This window comes from Mastomys coucha, unplaced genomic scaffold (assembly GCF_008632895.1).
Source record: "Mastomys coucha isolate ucsf_1 unplaced genomic scaffold, UCSF_Mcou_1 pScaffold14, whole genome shotgun sequence".
Taxonomy (NCBI): Eukaryota; Metazoa; Chordata; class Mammalia; order Rodentia; family Muridae; genus Mastomys; species Mastomys coucha.
In genome coordinates, this window is record NW_022196896.1 from 17,444,599 (window position 1) to 17,469,598 (window position 25,000).

Consider the following 25,000-nt stretch of genomic DNA (forward strand, 5'->3'; position numbering starts at 1 on the left):
TAGCCTATGCCCTCTTCCCCAGGTCTCAGGGTTAACCTATGCCCCCCTTCCCCAGGGCTCAGGGTTAACCTAGCCTATGCCCTCTTCCCCAGGTCTCAGGGTTAACCTAGCCTATGCCCCCCTTCCCCAGGTCTCAGGGTTAACCTAGCCTATGCCCTCTTCCTCAGGTCTCAGGGTTAACCTATGCCCCCCTTCCCCAGGTCTCAGGGTTAACCTAGCCTATGCCCTCTTCCCCAGGGCTCAGGGTTAACCTAGCCTATGCCCTCTTCCCCAGATGCACCCCTCTGTGCACAACACTAATATGGGTGCTAGGGATGTAAACGCAGGTGTCTGTGCTTGCACAGCAAGTACTTTCCACACTGGTCATCTCCTGACTTCTGTCTAGGAAATAGTCTAATTAGAGAATTGCATGAACGATCTATTTTGTGCTCTGGTACACAGACCCAGGCAACCATCCTGCATCCATGAAGGTCTGCTCATGTCTGGCTATGGTAAGCTCTGTCTATGCCTTACCCTGGCCATTTAAAAAAATATATTGATTTTTTTTTTTTGTGAATTTGACATCATGGACCTAAATCCCACTCATGTTCCCATCTCTCCATCTCCACCCTTCACCATTGCAACTTCCCCCCAAAAGAAAACAAATAAGCAAAAAAATTGCTGTGGAAGCTGAGGTGTGGCACAGTGTGTCATGCAATATACCCTTTTGCCCAAACAGCTTTACTTGCAGATGTTCGTTGGAATGAGTCATTGGTCTAGATTCTGCTATGCTATCAATACTAGATCCTCACTGGGGCTCCTCTTGGATATCCTGTTGTTGCCCCGTGTCATGGAGATCTTGCAGTTTGGGTTCTGAAGGACCAGCCCCTTCCTGTGCTCCAGCAGTTCACCAGTGGGGTAGATGTTTAGGTGGATCTGGGTCTGAGGGGTAGCTGAGCTGTCAGCCTCACAGCTCTCCCATGCTCATGCCTTCAGGGCCAGCTCTCCAGCACCAGCCAGGTGAAGGACAGGGCCTGTTCTCCCAAGTGCTACAGCCAGTGTGGGTCAGTGTTGTGGGAATTATTTAAAATGAATCCACCCCGCAAACTTGCTTTCCTGCCAGGCCACATCCCAGTGGGCTCTTATTATTCTCTCCCAGCTATTAAAAACATCTCGCTCACATGCAACTCTTTACACGCCCCCACAATCATTTATCGAAATAGTGCCAAAGACCCAGTAAGTAAAGCATGACTCTTAAGGCCTTAATATCCAATCAGATTTATATAATAATAATAATAACAGTAATAATAATAATAAAAACACAATTTACAAGATGCCAATACAATAATTTCTGAAACAAATAATAAAGACAATATTTTAACCCAATTAATCTATTTTGCAAAAACCTATGTTTGGTTGTACAACCTCGTGGGGTCTGGCTTATGCTCATCATCTGTCTCCATGATCTGACCTTTCTCCTCCTGCTCCTGACCCTTCTTCCTTCTCCAACTCTAGCTCCACCTCTCTATTCCTGTCTAATTACAGGCTTGTCATTGACCTAATGTGATTGGATGGAGAAAATGCTACAGCAGGTCAGGGCCTGCTTTCCTGCTTTTCTGCTCTCAGGTCCTCAGGGCCAGCTCTGCCATGCTGTCCTGGTAAGGGGTGAGGCCAACCCTCCCAAATGTGGCAGCCAGTGGGTGGGGCCAACTCTGCACAGACCTTGGATATTAACATGGCCCCAGGTGGCAGCCCAAACCAGGGATGTTCATGCATGGCCTTTGGTGGTAACATGGGCCATAGACATCAACACAGACACCACACCCTGATGCTGTAGGTCCTTGGCCCCAGACATAGTCCTCAGTGGTAGCATGGGCTAAGACCTTACTATGGCCTCAGGTGACATCTCGGCTACTCTCATCAGGATGCTCCTCACTACCCTCAAGTCTCAAGTTCTACATCTCTTCATTGTGTACACACTTTCTTGTTCTCTTCAATCTCTCTACCACTTACTTGCTCATCTTAGTGCCACTCAGGTCTTCTATGGACTTCTTCCATGCAAGGGGTGATTTATTTATTTTTATTTTATGTATATGTGTGTTTTAACAACATATATGCTTGCACACCATGTGTACATAGTGCCTCTAGAAGGCAGAAGAGGGCATTAGATCTCTCTGAACTGAAGTTACACATAGTTGTGAGCTGCCATGTGACCCCTTAGAAATGAACCCAGGTCCTCTGCAAGAAAAACAAGTATTCTTAAGACTGAGACATCTCTCCGTGCCCAATATTCATGATATGTCAAAGTTTCTATTATCTAACAGTCTATTCCCATGATCATGTCTTGAACTAACAAACAATGTACTACTCCAAGAATCTTTTGTTTTTTATTCAATATAGCTTGCTAAAAAAAATCTTTATTTTCTCATTTGTATCTTTCATAACAAAAGAAATAAGTTGTGTAATTGAATTAGGATGATGAAACATAGGCACAAATGGATGTTTAAAAGTGTAGAGAACCCCTCACTTAACAATGCTCAGTTTAGAATTTTCACCTTTTACCCTACTTAAGTGTTATTGGAATAGCTTAAGAATACATTTTCCTTTTTTTTTTTCTAGAACATAAGTTGCTTATTCCATCTGATTTTTAGAAATTGATTACAACAAATGACATACAGTTTTCTAAGTAATATAGTATACAAAAATAACATCTTGATTTATGAGAAAATGCATTTCTCTGCAATTCCTGAGTAGTTCCGAATTATGCTACTTTATGCATCAGTGTTTACTCTGGGGTTTAGACTCAAGTCTGTGGAAACAGTTTGTGCTAACCCTTTGCCATCATCTGTGTGTCCCCCATCAAGGCGGCAAGTCCTCTCACAAGGCCTTTTCTGTGAATATTGGCTTTTCTGATGTGTTTGCTACCACTCAACTGAATTTTCTTAAAAGACCTAGGCCAGAGATTAATTGTTACTGAATGCATACTGGAGTCAGACAATCCAAGGCTATTGTCATGCTAAACTTATGTTATTTATAGAAACCTATAGATATTTTTACAGTTGGCTTTACCTCCTACCTGGGAACACATTCAAGAAACAGGACTGGTTTACTGGTCTGACTCAGCTCTTCCCATTCAGAAATCTCTGTTCACAGTGGAACAGAGTGTGGGATGCGGGAAGCCAGCTTCCCCCTTTCCTCTCCTTCTTTTACATTGTAAGTAAAGTTCACTAACCTGAATAAAGCGCCCATGTACTAAACTTCAACCAGTAAAGTGGATTCTGTAAAAACAGTGTGATCAGATACAATCATCACTCAGAGAGGACTGCAGCAAAGGAAAACAATTAGGCTATAGTCTCAATTGTGCAATCTAGTTCAAGGTGCTTACCACACTGGTAGCATGGAGTAATGGGTGGTTCCTTGATCAGTTACCTCATACCCAGAGCACTTCACTTGTTAATACTTTTGCTCACCCAGTGGTCAGAGCTCACTACAGTTGTGGCAAACTTTCCTCTCTCTTGGGCTGTTTGCAGTTCTTGGCAATATGGCTATGTCTACCACAGTTATAGCAGGCATCTTCCAGAGGATTACAGTCCTTGGCAATATGGCTATGTCTACCACAGTTATAGCAGGCATCTTCCAGAGGATTAAAGTCCTTGGCAATATGGCTATGTCTACCACAGTTATAGCAGGCATCTTCCAGAGGATTACAGTCCTTGGCAAAATGACAAGCCTAACACTTGGATATGATTATTATGGAAAAGAAGAGAAAGTAATGTTGAAAGCAATGCTATTGTTTTTCATTCTATGACTCAAGCCTTCACCAATAGGGCATTTCCAGTCCAGCTGAAGTAAGTCAGGGTGGGAATCCTGATTGGATGGTAGGAGAATTTTTTTGTAATATTATAAATTATTTTACTTTTTGGTTATATACTTTTATTCTGGATGCTTATCCAAAGTATCTTTTTAAAAAGTCACATGGGCCAGGCGGTGGTGGCGCACGCCTTTAGTCCCAGCACTTGGGAGGCAGAGGCAGGTGGATTTCTGAGTTTGAGGCCAGCCTGGTCTACAGAGTGAGTTCCAGGACAGCCAGGGCTACACAGAGAAACCCTGCCTCGAAAAACAAACAAACAAACAAACAAACAAAAAAGTCATGGATGCTTAGGGGTGGTGACTCAGGCTTTTAATCCCAGCACATGGGAGGTAGAGGCAGGCCAATCTCAGAGTTAGAAAGTCATATGGAAGCTTACCTACTATGGTAATGTTTCATATATTATAGTGGAACCCAATTCCTGTCTTCTAGAAGAGCACTTAGTGCTCTTAACTACTGAGCCATCTCTCCAGCCTCCTAGGAGCTATGGTCTTAAAGAAAACTGATGTTCTTTCTCTCAGCACCTATCAACTACCAGTAACTCCTCAACCAGTTATAGTTCCCATACTTGACAGACAGATGGACAGGCAGACAGACAGACAGAGTTAAAATGGAGTTACCCTTTAGCCCTATATGGTAGCACGTGTTTTTAATCCCAGCACTTGGGAGACAAAAGCAGGCAGATTCCTGAGTTCAAGGCCAGTCTGTTCTACAAAGCAAATCCCAGGACAAGCAAGGCAACACATTGAAACCCTGTCCTAAAAAACAAAAACAAACAAGCAAAAAAGAATGAGTTGCTACTGAGAGATACTATAGACTATTGCCACTGTTACTGATTTTCCTCTAGAACATAATGATAAGACCCCGTTGCTGAAGATACCACAGACTTGAGAGATAGGACATGGAGAAAATCAAGCTGGTGCTGATTGTGAAGCTTTGTCACCCACACTAGCCTCTGGAGTGTTGAAAGGTGCTATGCATGCCACAAAAAGAAAAAATAACCATGAATCTTATCCAGTTGTGAACCCTGCAAGATATAATGGCATGTGATAAGTGGCCTGGTGTGGGACCGTGAAAGGCAGCCTTGTTCACAGTTGAGTAAAGGCTCAAAACCCCAGAGACCTTGAAGGAACAATAAGCGTTTTGCCTGTTCCTGGGCACAAGGCCCCTGTCAATAGCCACAGGCCTTCATAGGTTTGTGGCCATCAGTAACATAAGGGCAATGCTCTAAGCCCCTCCACATGTAGAGGATGTGACCTGTGGTCATGTAGGCTCAAGACAGATCTCCATTTTAATGAGATATCTAAAGGCCTGAAAGGCTTAGCCATTAAGCTTTCCTTCCCAGACACACCTCCCTGCAAAAGATATTTAATCTCAGACCCACCCTGAGAAGTGGGATATGGTTTTACACATCCACTCTCTGCCATGACAATAAATGTCTTAAAACCACAGACTGTCTTTTTTCATCAGGATCTCCCATGGGGAGCCATAGAGAAAGCCTTTGCCTATTGAGCTGCCATCTAATCTCCCATAGAAGGCTTCTCTGCGCTCCCTGCCACAGCCTCCACCAAGCCCACCCAAGGCCAAGCCCAAGATTGCCACTTGCCAAACCAAGGACTCTACCCAAGGGACCAGCCAGAGTTCCCCACCTCCCAACCTCCCCTACATCCGAAGCAGCTCTGTTGGTCCTACTCAGACTGTGCTGTGCTTCCCCACCCCCAGAACCCTGTCCCAGGGCTGCCCTACAGCCCAACACCCGCCCCAGCAACAGTGTGTAGTAAGCACATCCCGCCTTCCCAGCAGTCATGCCCTGTAGCAGAGCAGACACAGGACCCATAACCCCACAGCCTGCCAACATATGCCCACTGGTACAAGAAAGGCACTAGAATCATGAGAGTAGCCAATCACTTTCTGATTAGATTTAAGCCCTGCTTCACAAGATGAAACCCACAAAATGAATACCTGATGCCATTGTTGGGCTAAGAATCTGTGACAAGACAAGTCATACTTCCTAGGAGAGAGTTTTCTATAATTCTGCTAAGTGAACATAGTATTAATCTGACTCCTAATCCTCCATTACGCCCATGCATTAATACATCTCTGATCTCTCATTAGAAATGCTTCTATTTGTAGTAGATGGTAATTAACACAGAGACCCACAACTGGTCTGGGTACACACAGTAAGAGATTGCAAGATGCTTATCCGACAATATACCCGCTCTTCCTAAAACTCAGAGATCAATGTACAAGTGGAGTAGAAGGGGTGCAAGAGCCAGAGGCAGAGGATGACCATAACCAACCAGTATCATCCAAGACACACAGGGAAGCTATACACAAAAACTCACAGCGGTTGTTGACAGAATGTATAAGACTTGTGCTCAAGCCAGACTAAATCCCAACATAGAGAAAGGAGGTGGGCATGAATTTGAACTCCCAGCTAGCTGTGAAGCTATTGGCAATAGCTACTGGGATAGGGAGAGTCAGTTTTCTTTACGACTGTAGCCCCTAGGACACTGGAGAGATGCCTTAGCAATTTAAGAACACTTGATGCTCTCACTACAGTACCCAGTTCAGTTCTCAGTTTTCAGCACCCACATCAGGTAGCACACAACTCTGGCCTCCATAGTCATTTGCTCTCACATACACATACACACATGCATTTTTTTAAAATATAACCCCTGGTAGATGAGTCATACTCAAGCAGAATGACACACATTGAAAGATAACTATGTTAGCAGCATAAGTGAAATTTGATGGGTGTAAGGAGGAGAGGAAATAAAATTGGGTAAGTAGAAATGGGGAGTGGGTCTTAGAAAAATTGAGGAGTGAATTCAATCAAATCACATTGTATGGAATTCTCAAAGAACTAGTAATGAGAGGGGGTGCAGAGATCAGGTAAGTGGATGTGCAGTGGTTTGAATGAAAATGGCCCCCATAGGCTCATATTTGAATAGTTGGTCCCCAGTTAGTGAAACTTTTCAGGAAACACTACAAGGTGTGGCTTTGTTAAAGAATGTGTGACATTTGGAGTGTTCTTTGAGGTTTCAAAAGCTCACACCATTCCCATTACTTCTCCCTACTTGATGCAATAGCTCCAGCACTGTGCCTGCCTTCCTGCCTCCTGCCACGCTCCCCGCCATGGTGGTCATGACTCTAACCTTTAAAAACATGAGCCCCAAGTCAAATGTTTCCTTTGGTCATGGTGTTTTATTATAGCAATGGAAAAGTAACTAAGACAAGATTCAAGCCAACATTCTTCCCCCCCCCCATTATGTTATTATATCAGTCAAGTCTCCAAGGGGAGTTACTGTTAGGAACCTATATTGGCTCATTTAATATTTACTCTACCAGTCCTGCCATTTACTGGAATGGGACAGCATTTTGCGGACTGTGAGGCTTACCTTACAGGCTAGGGAACATGTCTCCTTCCAGAGACTCTTCCAGGATGTGCACTGGTAAGTTGAGGCTCTGGAGTCTCTGCTGCCTCTCTGGTGAAATCAGAATTTTAAGGCTCCTTTAGATGGACTTTGTTATCTCCTGTGTGGATGCCTTCTATCTTTGCAAGGAAAAAAGACAAGTGCCGTCTTTTTAGCCATTTATTCTGTTTGACCCCAGGATCTGGTCCTTGAGCACCCAAGTTTCACCAGACGGCACAAGGAGTGAAGGTTTATTTTAACCTTCACATAACATTCAGAGAAAGGTTAGACAAAAACAAACAGATTTTTTAAAATTAACATGAAATTAGATGTCGAGTGTTTTGACTATTCCATATATAAATATTAATATCTTATTAATATAGAATTGATTTGTAAGTCATAACTTCAAAAGATCATTAACTCTAAAAAATAAGACATCCTATTAGCTGAACCTGAAGTACAAGAGGAAATTATTTTCTCGTGTCATAGCTGGGCACAGGCATTAAAATATCAAGCTCCATCACTTTGCCTTTCCCAGGAAGCAACAGGGAGCTAAGCATCAACCCAGTACACAGTCTACCTAGAACTTGGCCTGGTGGAATGAGTTCCTTTTGTCCAATAGCAACAAAAATGTGAGTTTGCTGGGGAAGGGGCTGCCAAAGCCATCTCAGATCAACATTTCCAACTATATCATTTATTTTTCCACCAATATTTAAGAAATCTGGATAAATTACTTAAAATATATTCTTTTTTTTTTTTAAATAACAGAGTCAAATTTTATTCCAAGGCCTGCAAACATTCAGACTAATCAAAGTGGTACTATAATTTCTTATAATATATCAATAATAGTTTTTGACATCTAGAGAATTTACTAAGCCCTAAACCACACATCATATAATTCCAAAGTAACAACTTGTTTAACAAAATGTGAGATGACATTAGCCCTGAACGTTGATATACTTAATGAGGACATAATTAGCAAGCTATTCTTACTAAAAATAAAAAAATAAAATAAAAAACCCCATAGATCTATTTTGTACTGTCCATGTTTGTTTTTTAACCTTTCCTTCATAAATCCATTGATAATTTAGGCTTCATTTAAATATGGGATTTCTAACATCAAAAAATCTATTTTGAAGGCTAGGGATGTTGCTCAGCCATAGAACACATTCACAGGGCTGAATGAGTTCCATCCCTCCCCACACTCCTACTTGTGCACACATGCAGAGACCAAGTATGTGTGTGTCTGTTGTTAAATTACCTTTCTATTTCAACGTGCATGCTTCCACTAGGCAGTGCCTCTGCCCCAGCAAACCTGTAGCCATTCAACAAATGACGATTCAATGCCCTCATGAGCCCAAAATGATCCGTCATCCAATGTCAACCCTCTGCCAACATAAACAACCCAAGTCACCAAGTTAGAGTAAGAGGGAAGCCAGGAGATGTAAAGATAAGCAACTAAAACTTTTTCCGTTTCTGAAGCTACAAGGACTTTTAAATTATATTTAAGTACTTGGTCAAAGAGAACTATGTTTACTTTGAAAACATAGGATCACAGTTTTAAAAGGGGGTCAGGGTAGGAGCTACCTGTGTTTATTTCAATTCCAAGCACGTCTATAAATGCAGCTTGTTTTATTTTCCTTAAAAATACAATGCATACTCGCACCTGACCACCATTTAGTTTTGAGCAGAATGGCACACACACAAGTAATCTCTGGGCCACATGGTTGTCCGATATGCCAAATAGGAAGAAAATAAACCAAAATCACAAAGAATGTTAAAGGACAAAAACATCTACTCTTCAAAAAGGCAACATGTAGACATCGTATGGCTTTAAAAAGTAAAAGGGGCCGGGAGCCTAGTTCAGTGGTCACACCTGCCTAGCGTGTAAGGCACTGGGCTGGATCCTCAGGACTGTGCAGAAAAGCAAAAGCCCCGGTTCGGGGTGATCGAGGCAGGCCACTTCAACCTGAAGTAACTCCACACAGAGCACTGGGGCACTACCAGGAAGTGACCTCATGAGGAATGAGTGACTCAAAGCTCACGAAAGTTTGCAGGATTGTAAAAATATATTAATGCACAAAATAATAAAAGTAACTCTAGATTTTCTTCCTTGAGTAAGCTGTGTGCGTTGGTGCATTTCTGTAAAGCTTCTGTTTAGCAGGGCATGCTGGATGGGCTCATCAGCGCCAGGACGCACGGTCACAGGAACTATGACCAGTCCTCATTTTCTTCCGTAACTTGCTTTTCCACCCACACACACAGACTTTATTTTCATTACGAGACGCTAGCTTTCTAGTACTACATTTTAATCAATATATTACATTTAAAGTCTTGATTTTTTTTTTAATGAATCTCTTGGTTTTAGGCATCATGGTGGAGCTAAGTGCTGGGGAGGGCTCTTGACAGCTACAGGGAAATGATTGATTTAAAATATGATCAAGATGAGACTGTATCAGAAGCACTGAGACACTAGTGGGTAGACAGGGAGGGGACTTTTCACCAGTGGCCATTCATAAATTTGCCTTTAGAAACTTGGAAGAAATTGTCATCTTTGAGTTTCAAATGTTCTGGTAAATCCATCTGGTTGGTTGGTTGGTTGGGTTTTTGTTTGTTTGTTGTTTGGTTTTGGGTTTTTTGTTTGTCTGTTTAGCTTCTTCAATATCACCTTAAATCACAGAAATAAGTAACTAAAGAATCAAAGTTCTTTTCAGGCCTGAGGTAGCCAACAGTGGCCACATGGAGAATTTATTGAAAGTATGGATAATGTGGGTTTCCATGGACTTTTTCAGTTTCTTGTAGTATGGATTCCAACCTATGCTCACCACCATTTTATGGACATCTCCTCTCCCAACGCTGGCCCAACCAACCATAATAAGTGCTACTGGACACATCAGCTGGAAGATTATCTACTACTTGTTCAGGAAAATTGGCGGTGAGGATGTCCAGTTGCTTGGAGCCACAGCAGAAGCCACGTACCACCTAGCCGAGGCACTGGCTCCTCATGATGCTGACTTCGGAGGACCTGGCTGCTCCTCGTTCTGTGCCTGGGAAGGATCCACTGTGAGTGCAGAGCCCAGGCCGAGTCCAGTCTGGTATCCTCAGAAGCTGGGCCAGCAGAGAGGAACACCTGCCGCTACCAGTGCCTGCCAGCAGCTAAAATATGTCCTTAACTTTTGCTTGTAAGTTTTAAGAATGGAAGGAATACTCCCAACTTTAATTATTCGCTTCACAAATGTTTGTACATTTGCTGAGCACCAGTTCATATGCCAAGTGTAACAGAAGACTTCTAGTTCGGAACGATGTTCTCACTGCTCAACCATGTTTTTTTGTGAAGCTAGTTATCAAATAATTGGTTTATTGAGATGTTAAGTTGTAAACGTTAGCAGTTATGTTACAACATAAATCTCTTTCACTCAACATATGCTTTAGTTATGGTTTCTATTGATGAGATAAACTGCATGACCAAAGCAAATTTGGGAAGGAAAAGGTTTATTTTAGCTTAACACCCATCACTGACAAAAGTCATGGAAGAAACTCAAGCAAAGCAGGAACCTGAACACAGGAGCAGAAGCAGAGGCCATGGAGGAGTGTTGCTTACTGGGCTTTTTCCCCATTGTTTGCCCAGACCACTTTCTTATAGCACCCAGACCTACCTGCTCATGGGTGGTGCGCCTGCAGTGAGCTGCTTTCTCCCCCAGCAAAACATCAATTAAGAAAATTCATGTCCCAAAGGCTTGTCTATGGGTCAATATGATGGAGACATTTTCTCAAGTAAGATTTCCTCTTCCCAGACGACTGTAGCTTGTAACAAATTGACAAACAATAACAGCAAATCCACCAGACTCTCAATTCTACTAACCAAAAAAAAATATTTTAGCTTTCTAAAATTATTTTTCTGTGTTTTAATTTATGTATTTGGATGATTTGCCCACATGTATAGCTGTGCCCTATGTGCATATAGTGTGGCTTCAGAGGCTAAAAGAGAGCATCGGACCAGCTGGAACTGCAGTTATAAATGGTAGTGAGCTACCGTGTGGGTTCTGGGGATCGAATCCAGGTCCTCTGCAAAAGCAATCACTACTGAGCATCTTTTCCACCTCTAAAATATCTATTTAATTTACTACCTAAGTCCAATCCTTTAACATCTTTTGCCTAAATCTGGGCCACAGAATTCTAACCAGTATCTACTCTTTCTCTTTTCAACACACTGTCTCTGCAACTGAGTGAACTTTTAAAAAACAAAATTCTGCCAGTTCCTTATTTAAATTCTTCCATGGCTTCCCATTTTCTTCAACATCCAATCAGATATTTATCGTGATAAACAAAGCTGGCAATAGTCAACTCTTTGCTGACCTTCTTGTACTCTTTTCCAGTTGACTCCTCCAATGTCCACAACTTCACTCTCACTGGTCTTTTCTGGGACTGCCAGCCCCTGAGCTCTGACACTCATTTTCTGACCACCAAACGTGTTCTTCATCATTTTTCTGTTGGAAATTGTTATCCTGCATTCTCCCTACTTTAAAGGTGTTCTTGTTGTTATTTGTTTGCTTATTTGTTTTATGAAGGGGTATTCCTTTGTTTGTGTGTGTGTGTGTGTGTGTGTGTGTATGTGTATGTGTATGTATGAACCCGTGCACGGGTGGATATGTAAGTTTGCCATGGGAAGTATGTGGAGATCAGAGAACAGCCTTGGAGAATTGTTTCTCTACTTGGAGCTTTATACAGATTCCAGTAATGAAATGCTTTTACCTGCTGAAACCTTTCCCCCATCCTCTCCTTAGGTTTTAATGTCTCTGCATTACCATATTACCAAACTGTAGTGAATACCATTCATATCTTTGGAATTCCATTACTCAACAGCACTGCGCAATGTCCACTCAAAAAGTTCTCTAATCTTAAGTAGGTACTTTGTGTTTGCCTTTCTCAGAGCACTGTGTCTGCCTAATAGGCACAATCACAATTTATAACAATTATTTTAGGTTTTATAATGTTGGTCTTGCTCAACATTTGAGAAAAAGAGAATTTAGCTTTTAGATGACTGCTCTATTCTCAGTATTTGGGCCACAGCCTGGTATCTGGTAGCATTTAATATGTATTTTTAATGAACAATGAACAGATTATTTCCACTATAAAGTTTAATTTAAATCATCGAAGAAAGGGTAAAAGCATAGCGAGGCAAATGGACCTCTGCACTTCTATTGGCATACAAACATCTTGCTGCCCACATGTAGGGAAGACAAAGAAACTGAACACAAAGACCATCGCCCCCTACTCAGTTCCTAGACCGAAATGCATGGTCAGGACCCCAGGTGGTTTGCCTCAAGACCTTGCTGCTTTAGTTACTAGTGAATAGCTGAGAGTTACTGAAGTGCTCAACGAAAAATGAGCATCTACCATGTGTTTGTGGAATGAACAAATCCCATCTGGGTCAATAACTTTGTCAGTACAACTGACTACTGTACCAAAATAGGCAACCTGGGACTCGGGATCTGCCTTATGCACTCTATTGGCTGAGTGTAGAGACTGGGATGGGGAGCAGGAAGGGAAATGCAGGTCACTCTGCATCTGCACTCATATCTGGCATCACCCTAGCTGTCAGGATTCAATGGAAATACACGTTAGCTAGAAACTGTTCAATAAATCAAGCCATATTCCACATCTACAAACACATGTATCTGCAGAAAACAATGGAAAGAACAGGTAAATTCATTAAGATTGCTTCATGGTGCCTCACCCTCCTGCCAATGCCAATCCAAAACTGAGAAGGACTCTCAATCCACTTTGCTTCCTTGTTCAAACACCATCTACCGTAAAAGTCACAGAACTCTCAAACGTATAAATACCTGGTTAACTCTCCCGTTGATTGAGTTCATTAAAAGAAGAGGCAGGGAAGAGTGAATTATCATGAGAGACTTATGTTGCCTACACTGTTGTTTATTCAACTAATTATATGATATCTCCTCCAAAGTGTTCAAGCCTGCAGGTTGGAGCAGATGCTTTCAGTGTAACAATTAATGAATATATTAAGGAGCAAAAGACAGATGATAGAAAAAGAATTAGGATAGAAATTATTTCAAGCATTTGCAAACAGCCTCTAAGGTTAATTCCAAAGTCCTTGGAATTACTTAGACCAACGTCTGCCCCACTCAAAGTCACTAAATATTCCTCTCTCATCAGGAACAGATGTACAGACAGGATGCTATGGAGCTAGAAGAATATGGATCAAAATCTCCATAAATAAGTGTTTCTACGTGAAACACTTATTTCTAAGTGTTCCATGAGCACGGAGTCTCATGTTTACTACGTGCTGCCAGTCTCTCTAATTATTAGGTAACCTTTAATCTTTTCATTTGTTTGTTTTTGTTTTTCGGTTTGTTCAGTGGACAAAACACATCTGGGCAATAACTGTCAGCTCTGCTATTGACTGCTGCCCCATAGGAGGCAAAAGAAAGAGTCAAGAGCTGCCTTAAACACAGTCTTCACTGAGCAAGGTGCCTGGGTGGTGGGAATAGCCAGATTGCAACGAGTATGTAGAAACATTTCACATCACACTGCCAGACAGCATTCAATAAAAAGATGTATTAGCTAAAAACAAACCAATGAGCGGTGTTCATCACTTAAATATGAATTTCTTGGGTAAGAAGGAAGGGAGGGAAATAAAGAGGGAGAGAGGGAGGTAAGGGAAGAGAGAGAGAGACATTTCAATGTGGACTTATTTAGGCATAGGTTAAGATCAAGAAACAATGTTCCAGCACAAGCTGAAAACCACATTAATGTGGTGCTGTGAACTCTGTAACTGCAATTCTGTTTCAGGGTGAGGAACACTTGAACCACACATGTATCAACAGTGTTTTCTCAATGGCATCCTCTGCTCAGGCACTCGAATGGTAAACCAGAGCCATATGCCTCTTTGCAAACCAGGAGAGCTTTGCGCAAGCACATCCCTTATGAACCAGTTGAATGGCTTCAGTTCTGTGGTATACATAAACAGAAAGCCCTGTAAAATAGAGTCTAAGTAATAATAGATGAAAGTCTTTTGGATGTGTCCTTATCACAAGCAAGTGTGTGTTTTAGTGTAAATTTTAGGTGTGAATTAGAAACTCAATTAATTCATTTATTGCCTCTTTTCAACCATCTCTATTCATGTACTCTCTACTTGGTAGCCATAGAGAAATATCCCAATAGGGATACTTAAAAAAAAAAATCTTGTTTTCTTTGTTATATAAAATAACAGAGATTTGAAAAGCAAGGTGCTAATTTCTTCAGAGATCAGACCCTTTCTCCATAGTCTACCTTGGGTAACTGGAAAGTGTTTCATCTCATAGCAGCCTCTCTCTTCTCAGCTTCTTACTGAGCTATCTCCCAAAATAGATTTCCCTCACTTTGCTAGGCAGATAAAGTCCTTACAAATAAATACTCTTGTTGGATATGAAGCAAATAAATACAATCAAATTCTAACAAATTAACTGATTAGAACAGAAAGGAAAGCTGGCTTGTGAATTGAAGGAATTTGGATGTATTGTTTCTGATTTCTGCAGCCATGAGACCTAAGGCAAGTTAGGTCTCTGAATTTTTTTTTTTTGGATTTAGGCTCATCATCTGTGGAAGTGACCTAAGTGTGTATAGCTTTGAGATTTCTATCCAATCTGAATTAAGTAATGTGTTTAAGGTTAGCACACAGCCTGGCATAAAGTAGGTGCTCAATTAAGGGCTATTTGTACCCACTCGGGACAGTCTTGCATTACACTGACTTGTGTATGTGGCAGTCCCACTCACCTAGCTGAACATACCAAGAAAGGGAGCATGGTCTCCTTTCTGGTCAGTATGTCCATTAGTTCACAGCATGACACTGTACCAAGAATTATACCTGCTTGTTAAGAAAACTGACAACTTTGATATTGATAATGCAAGTGTAGATGCGTAGGATTGGTTTGTTGATTGATGTAGACTAAAATTATTTCCGGTTATTCCACACTTACAAGTATTGCAGACTAACTGTAAATGGTGAGAATCCCATCTTCCTTATCGTCCTGCATCACATTGCCTCACTGCATTTGCACAGTGAGGTCTTTTCTCACAGTCTAGGCCTCCCTTCTTTAACACCCTTGGGCTATCTGAGCTCCTCTTAAAATTGCAGTTTTTTATCTTCCAACTCCCCTTCCTCTTTGTACTCTGGAGTCCTTCACTATGCTATGTGCTACCATGACAACCAAGGCCTAAGTCATGTCTGTCTTATTGCCTGGGACTTATGGCTCTTTTTCACTCACTCTCCTCCCCTTCTGTGTTTCAAATAAATCCGTTAGAATTTTAAATAAATATGTGCTCTCATAGAAATGTAAGGTTTTTCTAAACTTATGTGTGTATGGTATCCATGCATGTGGGTACGCACAGAGTGGGTAGGGTCTTCTGGGGCCGGGGTAGCAGGCAGTTGCGAGCAGCCTGACATGGGTGCTGAGAACCAACATTTTGTCTTCCAAAAAGTAGCAAGGACTCTTAACCACGAAGCATCGCTTAATATCTCTTCTATAAGTTTACCTACCTGACTGTCTCCTTACTTTCTTAAAGAGAAGCCTCTACACAGAATACAGTCTTGCTAATAGATCAGTGTGTCCCACTCACATAATAAATAAAACATGGTTGCTGCTTGCTCATGTCTAAATGACTGCAGACATGCAGCCAGTTAGTACTCTGATGTGCACTTTATTTTATTTTATTTTATTTTATTTTATTGCTGCTTTAGTGTAATGGTAGTTAACCATTTATAAATTTTCTCCTACCCTTTTCCTGTTCCAGCCCCTCGGGTGTTGTTTACTGGGAGCTATAAGACTGAACGTGTGTTTAGAGTCATTTCTAAAACCAGAATGAATGGGGATCAGAGCAAGCTGGAGTGCCTGTACTTTGTCATGTGCTTTGAATTCTGAGTGTGCTTTTTAGCTGCATAGATTATTCTGTTTCCTGGGAGTTGCAATAACTTTGTTAAGTAACCACGGAGTATGGGAAGGATCAGAATAATATCATTGTTGACAGGATGCAGTGGAGCTGGATCAGCAGACAGACACATCCTCTAAATAGGAACTTCAAAATGTCTTGTGACAAGATATAGAAAGTTTGAGTGCCAATCATCCCCCTCTGCAAACTGTATTACAAAACCCTGGATTGCTTCTGTCCACTGAGTACGTGTGTGGTATCAAAAGAACAGAAGATATTTTCTTCCCAATGTTCTGCCAAATCTCAGCTTGAAGTGCACAATTTGGCTGACTGCATTTCCTCTCTCTTTTATCTGGAGAAATTTGGAGGTTTCTGTTTGTCCAGTTTGCTTTATATTGCTGTGATAAAGAGCACGACCGAAAGCAACTAAGAGAGTAAAAGAGTTTACTTGGCTTCTGCATCCCAGGTCCCTGTCAATCTCTAAAGGTAACCAAGGCAGGAAGTCAAGCAGGACAGGTAGCCGGAAGCAGGAACTGAAGTAGAGGCCATAAGGAATACTGCCCCTGGCTTGCCTCACATGGCTCGTTCAGTTTGTTTTTCCATACCACCCAGGACTACTTGCCAAGGTGTGGCATAGTGCCCAGTGACATGGGCCCTTTAACATCAAATATTAATTAAGAAAATGCCTCCATGGTTTTGTCTACCAGTCAGTCTGGTGGAGACATTCTCAAGTGAGATTACCTCATTTCCAGATGAATCTAGTTTGTAGGATACTAGTAGGTATGCTATCATACATGGTTATGTTTACAAAAATGCCATATCTTATAACCTCTCCTTATTGTGTAGAAGGAATCTTACGGTGTTCATTTAAGCTAATTAGTAAAGAAGGATTCATAGCTAGCTCTTAAAGAAACATCAGATAACTGAATAATCAGACTGAATTTTCCTAATTGTTACTGAGTGAACAATATAAGCCAAATTCTTGGCTAAGTTTACACGAAACTTTAAATTTAAAGGGGAATGTCTACTATTATCTTTTTTTTCTTTCTTCTGTCTTTGTTTTATTTTATTGGGTAGGATCTCTGTGATGTAGCCACAGTAGACTAAACTATTCACTCTCCTCTCTTCGCCCTTCACCCCTTACCACCTGCAAGAGGCAGAAGAGCTGGCCTCAGGGTCTTGAAAACATGAAAGCTGGCTCTGACCTTCATCAGATCCAGGACTCAGGAGAGCTGTCCCTATACCTCAACTGGGCAGCACAGTAGTAGCACAGTATTCTGCTGGCAATGGCAAATGAGGAGACCCAGAGTGTATGAGTGTGAGAGAGCTGGCTCTGCCCCTTACCAGCTGCCACACTGGATGAGCCAGGTGGGGAAGTACTGGAGAGCTCACCCTAGTGGTGTGGGTACAGAAGAGCTGGCAGGCTGACCAGCTCAGCCATCACTGAGGGCTTTGAGTTGGTCCACCCCAACATCTACCCTATCTATGAACTGCTGGAGTGCATGAAGAGGCTGGTCCTGAAGACCCAAATCTTCAGGATCTCCATGACACAGGGCAACAACAGGATATTTTGGAGTAGTCCCAGTTAGGATCCAGTACTGTGATAGTACTAGCAGAAGCCAGAGGCCTGGAACTAGACCAATGTCTCATTGCAGTGAGTATTTGCAAGCTAAGAAGTATGGACAAAAGGATATACTGTAGATACACTGTGACACACTACAGCTTCCCCAATGAGATCTTTCGTTTTCCTTGCGGGGGAGGGGGAAAGGAAGGTTGGAGGGTGGGTATGAAGAGGCAAGAGATGAGTGCAGTTTGGGTGCATGAAGTGAAAATTAGAAAGAATCAATAAGAAGTTAAATTTAAAAAACTAGAGAAAGAATAAATCATATCTGATGTTAAAAAATTTTAACATTAAAAAAGTTAAAAATAATAAATATAAAATAAATTTCATTTTATAAGAAAAAGTAAAAAGCGTAAAGTTGATCATCAATAGGAGGAGAGGCCCTTGGCCCTGTGAAGGTTCTGCGCCCCAGTGTAGGGGAATGCCAGGGCCAATAAGTGGGAGAGGGCGGGGTGGCAAGCAGGGGGACGGCAACAGGGGTTTGTTCTTGTTGGCTTTTTTTTTTGGAGGGGAAACTGGGAAAGGAGAAATCATATGACATGTAAATAAAGAAAATATCTAATAAAAAAAGAAAAAGTAAGAAAATAATAAATATAAGAACAGAAACTTAATTTAAAAAAAAAAAAGTAAACTGCTCAACTTGGGTCCATGTGGTTTATGGGAAATACTGTAATGAATTTGTCTTTACTCAAAGAGTATCAGTTACAGGTTAATAAGACCCTAACACTAATCCTCAGAGCATTGAGTCAGTGTGTGGTTTTTTTATAGTTAGTGCTTAGTTTAAGACAGACAAAGAAACTGACTTTAACTCAACCCAGGGAAAGGAAGGAGTGTGCTAAAATAAAATAAAATAAAATAAAAAAACCTGCTTTCAAAATGATTGGCTATTCAGTGCTAAATGGTCAGCCCTGAAAATATACATATGAGTAACAGTATATGAACTCAACAGGTCCTATTTGGGAATATATATTTATATGAAAATAACAATGGTGAAAAAGAGACCATGAATTTGAAGGCTAGTGGGGGGGGGCACGTATATGGGAAGGTTGGGAGGGAGGAGAGGGAAGGAAGAAATTTAGTAATTAAACTACAGTCTCAAGAGTAAACAGGCAAAATTTTTTAAAAAGCAGGATATGCAGCAGAGGAAGAGAAAGGGAAGTAGACCTGGAGAGGTGATCAGAGTTGAATGTTTGGGAACCTCTCTGTTGGACATTGATGAGTCAGCTCAGATAAACCTTATATTCCTTCACATCTCAATTCATCTTTAAATGCCTGGGCAGGGACTATCCTATTGGCCCAGATACATTTAGCATTTCTGCCCTTGGATTAAATGTCAAGGACATGAGCAGAGCATAAAAGGGAAGGCAATATCAACAAGGCCTGTCAGAAAGTGATGGTACACTAAAGCAACTCCAGTCCGGATTTAACATTACTAGTGAGCTCACAAACACTGTTCACAAACACTGTTCTGGGTGCATGTGGCTGTACACAGAAGAATGTTTTTTCTTATAGTGCCACTTTTTCAAATGATTACTTTCAACATTCTATGTAAGTACATAAATGTACTTGGAAGAAGATGGTACTCCTGGTATAGGAAGATGAGCTCCCAATCAAGTAGGAGAAGCAGGAGTAAAAGTGGTGAGCATTAAAGCAGACATATGAGGCCTTGCATATTCAAGAAGTTATTAGGACCTTCGATGTTAAATGTCAGTATACATATGCTTTTTTTTTTTTTTTTGAAGAAATGGGTTCTTTTCTTCCCCCTTCCCTTTCTCCCTCTTTCTCTGTCCCTGCTCTCTCTGGCCCATAGGTTCTTTATTTATTTCTTATTACAGATGGTTGTGAGCCACCATGTGGTTGCTGGGATTTGAACTCATGACCTCGAGGAGAACAGTCGGTACTCTTAACTGCTGAGCCATCTCACCAGCCCAATATGCATATTCTTAAAGGGCTTTTCAGAGGAAATTTTCCAAAGGGAAGAGATGTTTGGGTTGAGTTCAGAATACATGGATTTTGTCTGAAATGGAAAGAGTATGTACCCTATAAAAAAGTGCATTACAGAGCATGCCCTACCTATCAGAAAAGAAGCTGAATTAGGGGGACCTCAAATAATTCAGTACTGCTGGGGGCTTTGAAATCTGAAGATTATAATCCACGAACCTAGAGGGAGACACAAAACAGTTCCTAAAATTTATATTTATGCAAGATGAAAATGAATGGGCTTGATGTTCTAGACAATGCAAAGCCCTTGCAGGATTTAAGACCTGAGGAAGTAATATGATTAAGACTAGTTTTGGAATAACCATGCCAGCAGTAGTGTAGAGGAGTGTTTGAATAAATGAAGAAAAAGGAGAAGAAATAAGTGGAGAAAAGAGATCTCCAATTATTCTCTCCTGGGTAAAAGACTGCATAGTGATGCCATTAACTCAGTTGAAGAAACACAGAGAATGCTGAACCCATTCAGAGGCCAAGTATATGAGTCAACTTGTGGTCAAGAAAGGATCGAAAGATAGAGTTTTGTATTTCTGAATCAAATGTACAATATAGCTGTTCTAAGAGTGGGCACTGATGTACAACACTTAGGTTAAACACAGATGGTAGAAGGATTGTTGGAGATAACAACATGGAACAGATAAAAGAAAAGTGAGTTGGAAGATCAAGAATAATACAAAGAACAGTGAGGAGTAGACTCATAGAAGTTAAGCAGAGGAATGGAGAGGTGGTTTCAAAAGTGTATCCACCAGCTAGGATTAGGTATAGCAGGAGGAGGTGGTAGTTTCTTCTCTCATAAAATGGGTGTGGAGTTAAGCTGCTGGTCCCTGAGTCAGGATCCATTATTATCTGACTCTTTTACATTATGTTGTGCATTTTAAGCTAAGGTGATTTCTGAAGATCCAACCCATGTGTAAAGAAAGCAACAATCCTTTAAAGATGCTTTTATAGCTGTTCTACTTACAATTGATTGACAGCACTTCACCCTGGGCTTCAGATGACATCAACAGAGGCTAGGGAGTATTAGGCAGCTCTGTTTCACTAAGGGAGAAGAGGTAAATGGATTCTAATAAACATCTAGTTAGATGTAAGGAGGCTTGAATGGCACTGTGACGGGGCTCCTAACCCATAATCAATAGCCTGGAAGCTGAAACTATAGGACTTCAATTACTGGTCAGAAAACCTGACCTGAATTCTATATCCAAGTCCTGGGGAAGACTAGAAAGCAAACAAGAGTCTTTGCTTCAACATGTGACAAATGAGATTTATGCTGGCTAGTTTTATGTCAACTTGATACAATCTATAATAATCTGAGAGGCAACCCCAATTGATAAAATGCTTTCATAGATCAAGCTTCAGGCAAGCCTTTCTTAGTTAGTGGTTGATGTGGAATGGCCCAGCCATTGCGAGTGGGCCCAGGCTGGTGGACCTGAGTTCTCAAAGAAAGTAGGTTGGGCAAGCCATAGAGAGCAAGCTGGCAAGCAGCACTCTTTTCTCCATGGCCTCTGCATCTTCACGTGATTCCAGATTCCTGCCTTGTTTGAGTTCTTGCTCTGACTTCCTTCACACATGGTGTAGAATAGAGTTTATTTAGGGCATGAGAAGGGGAGTTGAGAAGGGTGTGGAGACAATGATTGTGGAGACAAAGACAGAAGTGGGAAGGGAAGGGGAGAGAGGGAGAAAGGGGTCAAAGAAGAAGGGACAGAGAAAGAGAGCAAAGAGAGCCAGGCAGCCCCTTTTATATCAAGCCAGGTCTACCTGGCAACAGCCAGGTAACTGTTGGGCAGAGCTTAGAAGAAATGCCAACAATGGCCTTGAAAAAATATAAGGAAACCAAATCTAAAATCAGTAAACAAAAAAATAATTGAGATCATGGTAGAAATTAATGAAATGAAACAAACTATGAAGAATTATTAAAATTATTGAATTACTAAAACAAGATCAACAAACTATTTACAAAATTAACCAAACCAGAAAAAAGACCCAAACAAATAAAACGAAATATGAAAAGATTAGCATTATAACAGGCATGAAAGAAATTGAGAAAAATTTAGGACATACCTTTTTTTATATATTAGACTAAATTGGGAAAGCTAAAAGAAATAGATTTCTAGGTGGTTATGATCTGCCAAAATGAACCAAAGGCAAGATAATTAATTTAAACAGATCCATAACATGTAATAAGATTGAAGGAAAAATAAATAAAAAATCCCATCTTAAAAGTCCTGACCGCGATAGATTCAGACTTTATCAGACCTTTAAAGAATTTAGCACCAAGGTTTCTCAAACTGAGGTGGTCATTGGAGACCTTCTGCCTCCTACAGATCTTCATTCTACCCTCCTCCAAGAGTGGACTACACAGATAGCAAGTACAAACAGGAGCTATTTTATTTGTCAATTCAGGATTAACAGGCTTTCAAGTGACAAGGTTGCCACACAGGACTTAAAAGAAACAGTTTGAGTTCCCAGTAGCAGTGACATGCTTTCTGAGAAAGTGTTTTAACTCAAGAGCTCTGAGGAGCTTTGTGATGCCTGCTGGGAGCAGTCCCTTGCAGTCTGCAGCTCAGGAGGGAGCTTCTGGAGCAGGAGGGCCAGCTCTAAGCAGGGACTTTGAAGGTCAGGGTAACAGCAGGTCTTTCAGGCTGGGAGCAGCTGCAGTGATGAATTCTCCTTTGCAGCTAAGTAGGGACTCTCAGAGGCTAAAGCAGGAAAGAATCCCTCTGGGGGAGTTCTAGAGTCTGTCCCCAGCAAGTCTCTCTCTCTGTATTTAGTGAATCACCTAGGAGCCCGGCTCTAAAGTTTTCAGGCTTCTTCCTCTGAAGAGAGCAGGAGTCTCTCTGGAAAGTGGGTTCCAAATCAGAACCAGGGGTTGGGAGTCTGGCTCTGAAGTGTTCCTTCTCTGCTTCCTTCGTTGCCTCTCACAGTACAGCCACAGTTCTGGGCTTGCTGGCTTAGGCAAGCAAATTTATAGAGGTATCAGTTGGAACACAATTGGCTTCATGTGAGTAGGCAAAGAAGGCAGAGAACTAGGAGGAGGAGCTAGCAAACCTGGTTGGGGGGTTGGGGTGGGGAGGAAGAATCCTGAACCCAACCAAAGTCACTGGAAGCCCACCGTCATGTGTGCTGGTCTTTGTCTCAGTCTGGCTCTTTGACATTTTTTCACATAATATTAAAGCTAGTTATTTTGTGAGGTATTTATACACTGATATATATAGTTACTATATTTCTATTTCCTTGAAGCACCAAGTAGCACACAGTAATAGTCAATAGATGCTATTTAATACATGAATAAGTGGCTAAGTAAGTGATGGGTAGATGAGTCTTTCTTGACTCATCTAGAGGTAACTAGACTGTGGTGGTTTGACTAGGAATGGCTTCTATAGGTTCATACATTTGGATGCTTGGTCATTAGAGAGAAGCACTGCTTGACAGAGACTAAGAGGTAGGGCCTGATTGGAGTAGATATAGCCTTGTTAAAGGAAGTGTATCACTGGGGATGGACTTTGAGGTTTCAAGGTCTTGGCCAGGCCCAGAGTGCCCCACCTCTCTCTCTCCCGCCCCCTTGTTGCCTGCTAATCTAGATGTAGAGTGCTCATCCACCTCTCTAGCCCCAAGTCGGCCTGAATACTGCTATGCTTTTGTCCATGATGATAATGGATTAAACTTCTGAAATTATAAACTAAACCCAATTAAATGCTTTCCTTTATGAGAGCTGCCATGGTCATCGTGTCTTTTCACAGCGATAGACTAAGACACAGACTAATACTCCTCCCTCTCCACCACCCCTAGAGAAAGTAGAGTCATCCTAGAGCTGCCAGCAGGGCTTTTGTGGAGAACAGAAGTTTACCACTTAACAGGAACATTTGGAAACAAGGAGAAGAGAAAAAGACAATGTCCTGGCTTAGACTAAAACAACAAACAAACAAAACATAGTAATTAATATGTGGATATGGAAATTGTCTGTTTATTACAGAACTGAATTTCGCTGTTAAAAAGTAATACATAGTTTTACATGGTGAGCATATGTGTGCATGTAGGATCCCTACTACATGGAGGCAAGGGAAATGCCAATCCCTCAACTCTCAGTGCTTTCCATCCAGGAAAATTCATGTGCAACCGGAACTTGGCTGAGCTAGTTAGGGAGTGCCAGCACAGACTGTTTCGTACCTCGTTCAGTCTTTCCCACCCTCCCCAAGAATGTTCCTTCAAAATAAATGGCACTGTTGGGAAAAGTATTGCCATAGAGAAGAATGGAGTATGGAAGAGATCATGTTCTGGATAAGCAATGTAAGTCCTATCTTTGTCTGAGGCTACTACCCGAGAACCCATGAAACCAAGTGATGTATAAACAATGAAATAACATGTCTTGGTTCCATGTCTGGGAACTCCAAGGCCAAACACAAATCTGCTGTCCTTTGAAGTCAGAAAGAGAAGCATGGGGTAGAAGATGGAGATAGATTCAGGACATGGACAGGCCCAAGGTAGGGTCTCAGTGCATTCTCACCTCTCCTCCCCTTCTCCTCCTCCTCCTCCTCCTCCTCCTTCTTTTTTTTCTTCTTCTTCTTCTTCTTCCTCTCTCTCTCTCTCTCTCTCTCTCTCTCTCTCTCTCTCTCTCTTTCTCTCTCTCTCTCTCTCTCTCTCTTTCTCTCTCTCTCTCTTTCTCTCTCTTTCTCTTTTAAACTTTTGAGCATTTTATTGGTGATATGGCAAATCCCTTATTGCTATTCCACCTATAATTTACCCTTGGGGCTGCTGATGCCAAAATTCCAAAGAATCACCCCATCATGCTATAAATAGCAGCTGAAGGTCACAGCTTTCCTGTGGTGACTTTACTCTCCGAGTCTTCCACTACAGGCAACAGATGTACACAATCCTTCAGAGGGCAGGTGCACACAGGCTATCTAAAAACAAGAAGGAACTTGTTCCCCCTGGAAACTTCATAATGTAGAAAATGGGAATACTTCAAGACAACTGTGCTGTTCGCTCCACAGAGGCTAAGCCTTCTGTTTTCAGGTATGCAATGAACTTCTTCCCAGAAGGCAAACATGGCTCATATTGGACCCCAGTTCTCTGGTCAGTATCCTCATTGTCTGGGAACGGCTTTCAGTGGGTAGTGCGGATGACCACCCTAGAGACTTATCTTAATTGGATGCTGCTTGCAGGTATTCATTGAATGAACCTGAGAAAGAGGTA

At 41.5% G+C, this 25,000-nt stretch overlaps 1 pseudogene; it reads right to left on the minus strand.

Annotated features, from left to right (window-relative positions):
- Positions 1-9,762: 9,762 nt before the first annotated feature.
- On the minus strand, positions 9,763-11,746 carry LOC116088953 (annotated as a pseudogene).
- Between the last annotated feature and the right edge of the window lie 13,254 nt (positions 11,747-25,000).